The sequence below is a fragment of the Mus caroli genome, chromosome 17 (assembly GCF_900094665.2).
Source record: "Mus caroli chromosome 17, CAROLI_EIJ_v1.1, whole genome shotgun sequence".
In the NCBI taxonomy this organism is placed as follows: Eukaryota; Metazoa; Chordata; class Mammalia; order Rodentia; family Muridae; genus Mus; species Mus caroli.
In genome coordinates this window covers 2183580-2195799 of record NC_034586.1, presented here as the reverse complement: position 1 = coordinate 2195799, position 12220 = coordinate 2183580, and the positions used below count along the sequence as shown (strand labels likewise).

At 47.2% G+C, this 12220-nt stretch overlaps 1 protein-coding gene across 2 annotated transcripts in view; it reads right to left on the bottom strand.

Moving 5' to 3' along the window:
* The window catches only part of Arid1b (AT-rich interaction domain 1B), a 350213-nt gene that overhangs the window by 37537 nt on the left and 300456 nt on the right, over positions 1-12220 (bottom strand). The window lies entirely within an intron of this gene.

The following is a 12220-nucleotide window of genomic DNA, read 5'->3' as shown; positions in this document are numbered from 1 at the left end:
CTAGCCTAGTATGTGGAGGCCCACAGATTTGATCAATGGGACTATGCAAACACACCAATATGCTGCACCAAGATTTATATTATTTGTGTGTGTGTGTGTGTGTGTGAGAGAGAGAGAGAGAGAGAGAGAGAGAGAGAGAGAGAGAGAGAGAGAGAATGAATATTCATGTGCCCATGGGGACTTGGACTTGAGACGTGGGACCTCTGTGGAGTCTGTGAGCTACCTGAGATGGGTGTTGGCAGCTGAACTCGGGTCCTCTGCAAGAGCAAATGTGTTCTTAACCACTGAGCCCTCCAGCTCTAATTGTTAACAAGATCAGACTACTCACACTGCTAACATCCCCGCATCAAAACCAGAAGTCAGAAATGAAAAGAGCCACAGAGCAGTGTTGAATGCTATTACGACAAACCTTTGTCCCATATTTCCTGATAGCACAGATACGAGAGAAAGTCCTGTTTCCACCTCAGCCCTGTTCTTTAAGTTTTTATATTGGGTCCTATAAAAACCAGTGGTTTAAGGAATGGTGGGGAAGACGACAGACTTCCAGGAGTGGAGTCATGGGCAAGGAGGATCTAAAAGAGTCCTCACTTCCCGAGACGCCACCTCTTAGGGACTCAGTTTCTTGTCAGGCTAGCAGTGAGAGGGGGGAGGGGCTGTGCTAAGCGCATGGAGCTCTGGTCTGCCCACGGAGAGCTCACAGCAACAGGAGGACTGTCTAGCGTGTGCAGACCCTTCATGGGACCCTCCCAGTACAAGCTAAGCTTGCCTTGGGGAAACGCTGTACCTCTGAAAGGCCTGCCCCAGTGCTGCTGAGAAGAGGGTCAGGCTCAGTCGTCCTCTACCTGCTCCAGACTGCCTATGCTACCCTGGTGGCTCTTAACACTGAGCAGTCAACAGTATCACAAGACTTAAATGAGTCAAATAAATTATTGCTTGGGGCTGGTGAGATGGCTCAGTGGGTAAGAGCACCCGACTGCTCCTCCAAAGGTCCAGAGTTCAAATCCCAGCAACCACATGGTGGCTCACAACCATCCGCAACGAGACCTGGCGCCCTCTTCTGGCGTGTCTGAAGACAGCTACAGTGTACTTACATATAATAAATAAATCTTAAAAAAAAATATTGCTCAAAACCATTAAGATTATTCTTTGGGCATCAATTTCTAGTGGATTCAACTTTCTGGCTTATATAATAAATTTAAGAACTATTTTTTTAAAAATCAAAGTGTCAAAGGTTTAAGCATTTGTTTTTTCTTCTTATAAATAGTACAAACCACTCAGGGAATGTCTGAACCTATTCTCACGCAGTACTTGGGAAGATGTTCCCAACAGGACAGCATGTGCATACATGGCTCTGGGAGCCACTGCAAATGTCCACAGGTTGCTGACCAGCATCAGAGTGCCTCCTGGAGTTGGCTTGGGTAGAGCTACCATTACTTAGTAGGTTGTTGGGTGCTTGTGAGAACCCTAAAAAGAATCCAGAGCATGTTCCCATATTGCTTGGGTCTCAGTGCTGTTCTTAGGAACACTGTTCATTAGGACACTGTGTTCTTAGGAACATAGTACAGTGTGTATGAAAATCATGGCTCCTTAACACACCTGCTCATGTGAAGGCAGGAAGGAAAATGAGAATATGGTACTCACTAGGCAGGTAACAATGTGCACTGTCACCTGACCCTAATCTTTGATTTCCTCTGCATTAGCAGTGCCCACAATCACCAGAAGACAAACGTGCTCATTACTTAAAAAATAAAGAGACTTAAAATGACAGAAAACCCCTCAAAAAATTAAAAGTCAGCCTGCTGGATGTGAGTTGTAAGTTACCATGGTTTCCTCAGCTGGAGTTTCCAGTGTGGTTATAGAGCTGGGGTCCTGACTCTGACACTAGCCATACTGCCCATGGCCTCTGGGGCTCTGGGAGCCAACCACCTGGGTCCCGAGAGTGGCAGTGTTTCTATCTGAATGTGGTGTGTGCCATGACTGGCATGTGTGTTAGTCACAGCCAGTACTGACTGAGATGTCTGATGTGCACTTAGTTTTTCAAACTCCTGAGGACAATTATGCTCACATGCAAATTAAGCAGATGTGGATCAGAGGTTAAGTAACTTGCCCAAGGCCACACAACAACAGGAAGTGGCAGGATTCCTAGCTGCTCTGTAGCTCTCAGTCCTGGGCACTTCCTTTCTAAGGGCTCCCAACACTACGGACACTGGTGACAGCCGCTGATATTAACTGAGAAAGTAACAAGACAAAAAGTTCTCTGGGTTCTGAAGACACCACCATGGGAGAGATGGTTGGTGTTAAACATGGCTCTAACAGCTTTCTGGATCCCTTGTGTCTAGGAAGGAAAGGACTCTTGTGTGACAGATGTAGACGATGAAGAAGCTGCCCTGGTTTTGCAGATTCGGCAGATAGCTGTGGCAGTTAAATGCCACAATGTGGGAGGCTGTTGGGACACAGTACACAGCGATGACCTGCTATGCCTCGGTGTGCTGACACAGTGACCTGGGCTCACCTGGGCTGGGGTTTGGTTCTTCTGGGGCTGCCCCAGAGACTCACCAGAGCTTTAGTTAAACAGGCTGTGGACTGGGACTAGGAGAAGAAGTAACCTGCCATTTCCATTTATGATGGAGCCCAATTTAAATAAGGCTAGAAGGCACTGCTCTGCAGCTCCTGGTTCCCACAGGGCCTTTCTGAACACAGCCACCCTTTAGTAAGACAACCTGTGAAGGTGAGCCTGCACCATCAGATCTTTTCTGGGACTTTCCACTTAAGACGCTAACATTTTTTTAAAATTTATTTTTACTTTGTATGTATGAATGAGTGTTTTGCTTGCATGTCTGTATATGCTCCACAGTGTACCCGGGGCCTGAGGAGGTCCAAAGAGGGCATCAGATGCCCTGGAACTGGGAGTTATATAAGGTTGTAGGACATTTTGGGGGTGCTTGGAACTGAACCCTAGTTCTTTGCAAAAAAAAAAAAAAATCCAGTGGTCCTAACCATTGAACCATCTCTCAGCCCCTTCTCAAGACATTTTCTTGTTTTAAGAACCGTGGTTCCTTGTAAAGACACAGGACCACAGTCTGTTTAAACAAAACACAACGGTTCCACACTCTGTGTGAGAAGACACTCTAGATTAAGAAAAATTAAGCAGAAATCCTTTCTGTTCAGCCAGATATTACACTCATGGTTATCTGCCCAGGGTTGGGGCTGTACACGGAACTAGTGACAATAGGCCTCAGGAACACAGCAGTGGCCAAAACAACCAACAAGAAGTCAACAGCCAACGTGCCACTACAAGCTTGCTTATCACAGACAAGAGAGGTCCATACACTATCTGACCTTGCAGTAACAAGGAATAGCACTCCTCGAGGAGGGGACAGTGCCACACAGCCCTTAGATCTGAACCAAAAGAAAATGAACCACGGAGGAGCAAAGACCCGCAGAAGCCTGGCTGAAGCATCTGGTGTAAGCAGTCTAGTCACAGCTGGCTCTTGGTGGCTGTGTCCTCATCAACACACACACACAGAGATAGATAGATAGATAGATAGATAGATAGATAGATAGATAGATAGATACCCAGGGCACTTTTCAGCAGCAGGAAGGATGCTGAACTTGGTGTTTTAAAGACACCATCCTGCTGCTGGCAGAGTAAAGTCTGACAGAACAGGAGGGATTTCTGTGTAACTGAGAGTGCCTTCTAGCACAAAGGGTGTGGAGCAGTTGCACTCTGTTTAAACAGCCTGAGGCCCTGGTTTTGTTTTTGTTTTTGTTACAGGGATCCACAGTTCTTAAGCCACGGGCACTCGGGTCTGCTTTGTGTCTCTGTTGGCCTTAGCAGGCCACTGTCCAGCTCTAGGCGAGACGAGATGAAATGAGAGTAAGATAGAAGGTGAGGTAGTTCAGAGGATACAGAGTGAAGAAGACTTGTGAACAAGGAATTTCACTTTTCTTTGAAGGATGGGAGAACAGTATTTTTTCAACAGAGGAACAGTGGCGACCTTGCCAGCACACACTGCAGAATGTTCTCTGCAGTACAGAGGCCTAAATCTCTGCAGTACAGAGGCCTAACTCTCCAGGTGCAAATTTTCTTGGCCTTGAGTGAGTGTCTGTGATCTGGGAAGCCCCTCCTCCTGGATGACAAATGTCCACAGAACCCTTCCTCTCAGAGGCTTGGTGAGGCTCTTCGTTTCAGACTCTGCACATCACTAAGGTGTCACGAAGCTCACACCACCACAAATGTCAGGAGCATCTTCCCCTCTGCAACGACTTCACCTGGATATCACACCACCCCACAGCAGCACTGCCGTGTGGCTTGCAGATCCAACTCTTCATTTTACCTGTGTTCACTTATCCTTCCTGGCTCCCAGACCAATGAAAAGAAATGAAGCTCAAAAGCTTTGACATCAGAGTACAAAGACAATGTAAGCACAGTGTCTGGCAGTTTGGATTTTACTGATGACTAAGGATAATTTCTTCACCATCAAAGGTGAGTGATTTGTTGAGCCTCCTCTTCTGTTTTACGCACCATTTATTAGTAACGTACAGAACTGAACTAAGGTATTTTGAACACACTTACTCCAGAGACTCCCATTCCAGTCCTTTCCTGGAGTTTCTCAGTGCGTTCACTGCCTTGCAAGCTTGGCCCAGATGAAGCCACAGAGGGCAGCAGTGGCTCTCGCAGCCTATACTTTCCCTGCTGCTGGTGACTCCAGGACCCTATGGGTTCTGTACTGAGTGAAAGTCTACCTGCTCAAAAAAGACACAATCACACAGGCCTCTACTTTAAGACAAGGTCACCAATGTGCCCACCTAAAATGCCCCTTTCTGTAGAGAGAATATCTTGTCTATTGTACAGATCCATCACTTGTCAATTATAAAACCTATTTCCTATAGAAAGGGTAGACTAGAAGGTGGGCCATGTGATAGGGAGAAAGGAATCTGGATAGATCCAAGGGTAGGAAGATCTGTCCTGGACATGAAGGAGATGCAGGGTACCTGAGCAGAGGTAACCAGCCACATGGCAGAACTTGGATTAGGAAAAATGGGATATTAAGTCATGAGCTTGTTGGAGAACATGCCTAGCTATAAAGGAAAAACACCTTCTTAACGGCATTGTATTTAACAATGCTAACCTAGCATGATATCTTGAGGCTCTAATAGCATTAAGAAAATTCTCAATTGACACACAAGGAGGACTGCTCCTCTGCAGTGTTAGGAATATCCACATTGTATGTCCCTATGCTCTCAGGAATATTCACGCTGTGTTCCTATGCTGCCTGAGTACCTGCTTCCAGGAATAAGTATGAAGAGCAGAATCGGGAAGCATCTTAACAGAGGAGTGAGGCTAAGGGGTTCTGGAGGTCTATGGATGCCTCCGACACAGAGGATGCGTGATCTTGGCAGACACCGAGGGGCTAATTAACAGGCACCGAGGAGTAATCAAAGTGAGCGTTTAGCAGTGAGATAATTAAGAATATATATATCTTGCAGGCATTTACTGAGACCTCTAGTACCTTAGTAGCCCTGTCACTCAAGTTACAAAATTAATTTGGGCCTTGAGTTCCCCATCCTATATTCTGTCTTGGCAGGATTTCACAAACTCACAAACAAGCATTGCACTTCTCTAGAGAACACCCATAGAGTCATTTCTGATTTTTTATTTTTAAGACAGGGTTTCCCTCTACAGTCCAGGCTGCTCCTGAACTTGTGGCAATCCTCTAGCCTCAGCTTCCCAAGTGTTATGTGGGATGAGCCACCACGCCCAGTTTACCATCTTTGAGTTTCAGAATAGACTTCAAAATTTCTTAAGAAGGCTAGGCCAGAAAGTCATTTAACTTAGTAAAAGCAAGACACTGCCCAGTGAGAACAGAACCCAAGACTCAATTAGGCCCTTGCCTGCAGGTGCCTCACCAAAGGTAATCCAGTGTGGGCCTTACAGCTTTATAGCTGTCGGCTTGCTTGGTTGGTGGGTGACTGAAGTTCAGGTCTGGTATGAAGAACCAGAGGAAGGGAGGCTCACAGTGTGTCACACCCTAAGGGCCTTAATATAGTAAGCTATGTACATAATACATGAGCAGTCGAGAGTCTGTTGCTCCCTGTGGTCCTTCCAAACTGCAGGACACCAAGCCCCAGCACACCCTCTGCACACTCCTGGGACTCCCCTCCAGTCTCCAGTGAGAACAGCTCAGGACCCCCAGTGTTGCCCCAGAGCCTGGCAGGCTGACAGTGCAGGCTTTGGCCGCAGTGCCAACTCTGAGGAGATGCTGACTCCAGAGGGATGGCCCAGCTTGTTTAGCACCAGCAAGCAAGGGCCGAGCCCTCCGTGGAAGGATAGTTGGAGTAGGATTGACTAAGGCTGGGAGAGGCCAACAAAAGGGGCAGGTCCTTTGTCCACTGAGAGTACGAGGAGGACCTCGATGTCTGAGACACCAAGAGGCAGAGTGAGGGGGTGTATCTGTGGAAAGGAGCTCTGGCCTGAGTAACAGTCAGGTTTTCATGAAACCTTGCTCCTCCCAATCCTGCCCAGGGCAGCTCCTCCAGTAGCCTCTGGCTTGATGCCCAGCATGGGGAAGGCAGTCCTGCCCAGCTCTCTCCCCTTTCCCTCCCTTGCTCGTCATGAGTGCTTTGGGGGGTCAGGGGGTCCTGGGTACCCCCACTCAGCTGAACCGGCTTTGTACACAGAACCACTTAGGACATCTGTCAAAACCATATCCCCACCCCCACGTCCGCCTGCCTGGGGTGACAATCACCCATTAGATTATGGATGTGAAGTCCATTAAAGGTTAGATATGCCTTTGATTTGATTCACTGGGTCTCACCTTTTAAGGAAAACGCAGTCTTTTTAGAATTTATGTTTTACTATATTTTTATCTGAAGATTTATATTTTATAGCTTCCATAATTATTTTGTAACTCTGAAAGAGTTAATTGAAATCATAATCTTAAAATGACATAATATTCATTCAAATTCTAAGGTTGGAATAGAAAAAAACGGACAAAGAAGGAAAGCTCAGTGTTTAGATGACAACACAAAGGCTCCTATCTCATTTCTGAAATAAAGACTCTACTTCAGCCCTTGAAATCTGTTCACTTTGTCTTTCCATAACACGACTTTTCAAATCATAGCTATTACTTTGAAACCTAATTTTCCAAAATCCAAAGGGCTAAATTTTAGTTAATTCAAATCACTCACTGTCTCCAGCACGGGGACCTTACTATAACCAGGGGCTTGGGCTGTGGATTTTTTTTGGGGGGTTGGCAGGAGAGGGGAGCTGGTCTCTGACATTTTAATGCACTCTTTCCATTAATGTGTTTCCACATCAGCAGCTTCATGTCCATCAGCAGAATGGCATCAGGCTAGCCTCAGAGCAAAACACTGAGAAAGTACCTTGCCGGCAAAGAGCAGCACAGGCTATGAATTATACAGGAATGGTGTGTCTTAACAAGAAGAGCTGCTCGGAGAGCAGATGTGTGGTACACACCAGTACAGGCCCAAGGGTCTCTGCCGCAAAGACAGACTAACATCTCTCTGTCTGGATCAGGTCCAGCTCGTCCTCCACAGAGGAAGGCTGCTGGTCGCCTAGTCTTGCAAAGCTCAGCTCCTTCCACACTTTAAATGCTTGTGTTGTTGGCCATAGTGTAGTGACCACCATGTAATTTCAAAGGTCATCTATTCTTCTGAGAGGTGAGAAGGATGACAGAGGTGTCAGCTCATGGTCACAGCTCCCTGCTTGTAGGTCTATCTGCTCACGTTCTGGATTCTCAGCGGGACTGCCTTCTAGTCAAGCAGAGTGAGACTTCTAACAAACTGATTCTAGCATTCATTTATTTTTAAAAACTAAGTCTGAGTCTCCTCCCCCTGATGCTTGTTGAGACCATGGTGACTCCTCCAGGGACAGCAGACAAAGTCCAGCATGTGGCCTGCACCCCTCAGCAGCTTCTCCCTCCGTTTTAATGATGGCAGAAGTGGCCCCAGCATGGGCAACCACAGGGTGAAATAGACTGGAATCCAACCCATCTGTGCCAGTAAGGGCCTACTCCTGCCCTGCAACAAGGTCCCATGCTGCCCATGCTCCAGGCCCCAGGCCCCAGGCCGGTGCACAGCCCAGATCCTCTTTAGCACAAGCCACTGGAGCTCAGTCCTCTGCAGAGAGAATGGTCTTGCTCATTTTCTAGTAGCAGAATAGCTTTTATAGACTAAGGCGTATGCAAAGCAAGAGTCCACCCCTTCACCAAGTTTAGGGACAGCACCGCATGGGACAAGATAGACAGCCCTTGCATCTGCTATGCCTTGCCAGTAATTCAATGACCTCTAGTGACCCCAGTAATATCAGCACCTTCCAGCATAAAATAAAGGGCAGAGACTAAACAGTGTCCAAAAACCTTCTTGCTCCAGATTCTGAGCCTGTAATTGAAGCTCTGCTCTTTTGGGAGCCAATGCAATGAGAACAGACTGACGATCTCTCAGACAACAGCAGACCTGGGACATCATCTTAAGAAGCTGGCAACGTTTATACTGTGCTGGGGGTTGGGGGACTGTCATTGAGGAATGGAGTTCCTTCCAACCATCCTGGTTTCAAAAGACCCAGGAATTTGTCAGTCTTTTGTAAAGTCATGGTTATTCCTTGGAAGACCTTCTAAGAAAGATACATCTAGGTAATTCTTAAGGACCCAGCTCCATGTATCAACTACTAAATTTGGCAAAGAGGCTAACTGTTTAGAATCACAGGTTTTTCCTAGAATGAAGGAATGAGGCAGGGCACATTGTAGGGCTGAGGAAAGCTCTCTCACATGACTGCGCGTGCTGTCAAGGTTACAGATAATAGACTTGGTCACTGAAAACATCCTATAAGCTATGGAGGTGTCTAGGATTCACAGCAAAGCCTCCTCAGGAAGCAGGGCCAAGGTCTTCCCAAGCTTCTGGCAGACTCTACTCAGATGATGCACTCCTGAGAATGCCTTCACATTAACTATTGATGCTTTAAAACAATGCACAGTGAGAGCCTTTCTGAGTACAACCACTCCTTGTACGTCATTAGCTTTGAATGTTTGGGTACCATCATGTGCTCAACATAACAGATCCATACCACTTTCTATTACAGGTCCTCTCCTTCATCCAAAAGATCAACAACAGAAACAGCCTATATATTTGTAGCTTATTCCGGTGGATTATACACCTACAAATCACCCTAAAAAATGATATTAATGAAACCCTTTTCAAACAGCTAAACTGCTATTTTCTTCTGTATTTTACAATCAACTTGTGAATGTCCACATCATAACAGCTATACACGATCCTTCTTCTTTGTTAGCTACTTAGCTGAATTAGACACACACTTCCAACCTTCATCAATAATTTGTCTTTTTGTAATTCTTTCTCAGGCTCCAGGCTCTTTGGGAGTGATGAAGAGAACATTATAGCAAACGGTGGCGCCCCAAAGGCTAAGTGTTCACTCCCTCCCCTCAAAAGAAATGCATGCTCTAAACTGGTTTCACCTGACATCCATCCATGGGGGTGGATGACCAAACAAGCAGAGAGAGTAAGAGGCGCTGAGCTCCAGCTTGGGACAGCTATGGTGCACTGAGCAGGGCTCTCGGCCACAGGAACAGAGCCGTGTAAACACTGGGTTCCCACAGCCCAGCCTGCACTCTTCCAGCAGGCACAGGAGGCCAGTCTGCTGCAAAGTGGGACAGAGGGCGCCTGAAATAGGAACTATACTTGGGTTTCTTTTTCAGAAAGGATACTGTAAACATGAACGGTAACTTCCCAGGCAGCAGGTTGATAGGCAGGGCACCGCTCATGCGCGGGGGCTTTGCCAGGTGCAGACAGTCACAGTTGCCCCAGCTTTGCTCCTCCTCTCAATTCTAATTAAGGAGGAGGTGCAGTCTTCTAGGCAGTGCTCCCGGAAGCTGCTGGCTGGAGCACAGTCGATCTTCTCAGGCTGGTTAGCTAACATTGATTTTCTGCCCCAGTGGAAGAGATTTTACTCTGATGCATGTCATTTAAATTCATTTTACACAGCTGCTTAATGTGGCTTGGCAAGGCGCAGCAAACCAGCTTTGTGGGTCTAAACAGCACTCCTGAGTTGGGAAAGGACAGAGCCTGTGGCTCAGCAGCTGATGGCACGTGTTTTTCTGCTCCTCTAGACTCATGAACTGACCCTGAAGGAACCATGTTAAAGTGCAAGAGAGGAAAAGCCAGGTTCCCAGGAATGCGTCTGTCTGTCTCACTTCATAGCTCTTTTACTTGGAGGATCACGCTCAGAGGATTCTTTGTTGCTTCGCATGGAGGACCATGTTTACAGAATTAACGACTCTCCAGGACAAAATGACCCTCTGCTCTTGCTGTCTGCAATGTGATGGGGAAGAAGACTGTGAGAAAGCTTGGCGTCAGGCTAGCAAGGGCCGAGGGCAGAGCTGGGTTTACTGTTCACAGGGCTGGGGAATGGTCCACTGTCCCTTACTACCAAGAACGGGGAAGTTGGTGTGGGAGGATCCAATGAACATATATACAAACAATATTGTTAATATTATTGTTTAGTAACCCACCTAGTAACACATGCAGTTTATTAACTATACAGTTTCACAGCAGAGTACAGCAGCACTGTTGCTGTCTGTAATACTGCACTGACACCAAGACTAAAACGCCACTGTGTAGGCAGAAAACTCTTGAGTATTTTGTTGGATTCCCCTAGCCAAACATTCCAGGCCTCATTGGCTCCAAGGCAGGCTCGGAAAACAGTGAGGTCTCTCCTCTGCCCTGGGCAGCCCAGGCAGCAAGCCCAACTGTTCCAGTGTCTGGGCTCCTGGGCAGGGGCTTTGAGGGTGGCAGCACAGTGCAGGTTCCTCCACAGAACATCGACACCAGATGGGCTTCGAGCAGAGAGGGGACTTCACGGCTTCTGTGCAGTTAACAGTTTCACTTTTCTTCTCAGGCAAGAAGGAGCACAGGCAGGTGAAGGACAGACACAGTCAGGACTTGGATGGAGGTATACAGGCTTCCATCCCACTGCCATGGGATGGATATACAACAGATAGGAAGATGACCCTGTGACGTGGGTCTGCTGAGAGCTCTTCCAATGACAGCTTCAACATAAATGCCCAGGTCTCCCAACAGCAAGCCCTGGGCATGCTGCTACCGCCCAGTCCTGGTCAGGCTCATTACCACAGGAGCCTGGCAGTTGCAACAGTTGAGGTACTGGGAAGAAAACATGGGGTGTGTGCCAGCCTCATTGTGGCTGGGGTAAGCAGTGCCCTAAAGTGACCTAAAGTAAACACAAGAACAGGTTCTGTGGATTTGTTCGGAAGCACAGGTCTGAGTCCCTGACCATGGACTACTCCACACACAGTTGAGAAGGTTCCAGACAGGGATAAAGGACACTGCACTGGACCATATGGCTACCTGGGGTGCGGCTCTGCAAAACTCAACAGAGGTGGAGGAAAGGGTCAAAGAGAGAGAAAAGTAAGATTCTCATGTTTATTCTCAACCTATCAATTCAGTATAGTTTTAACTGGAGGTAAATGAAATCAATACAAGCAGCCGCACCTGAACGGGGGAGGGTGTGAGGTTAAGCTGTGGATTGGTCTGCTGATTAAACAGAGAACAAATGTATGGCTATGTATTAACCCGTGCATTTCTATTATAAACGGACTCAGGAAGCATGGCAAGACTTTCATCAGGTTGGGGCCCAGCCTTGCTGGCTCAGGTCATGACCCACTCCGTGCCATCAGAGGCCTTGTCAGATGCAATCACATACTTCCTACTTAACAGAAGGGAAGTAACTTGGTGTTATGAATTGCAACAATGGGCAGTTCATTTCAGCCATTCACATGGGAGCAGCTGTGCCAGCCTCCAGCAGACTGTCTATTCAAACATTCCCTGTGGCCAGGCAGGGCTGGCTGTGGGCTGGACTCTCAGGGTCAGGAGATCTGAAGTGAATGTAAAGGGCTAAGACAGAACAGGGAAGGAATGACGGATCTCCATTTAATTCCTCCAAGGAAACATGCCAGTGTTCAGAACAGAGAATGAGACTGGGGGCTCTGCATTCCTGGAACATCAGCTTCAGAGGGAACTCTACACACACGCATGTTCACAGACATCCACAGATTCACAGACACCTAAACATTCATGTTCAGACATCCACAGATACACAGACACCTAAACATGCATGTTCACAGACATCCACAGATTCACAGACATGTAAACACACCCATGTTCACAG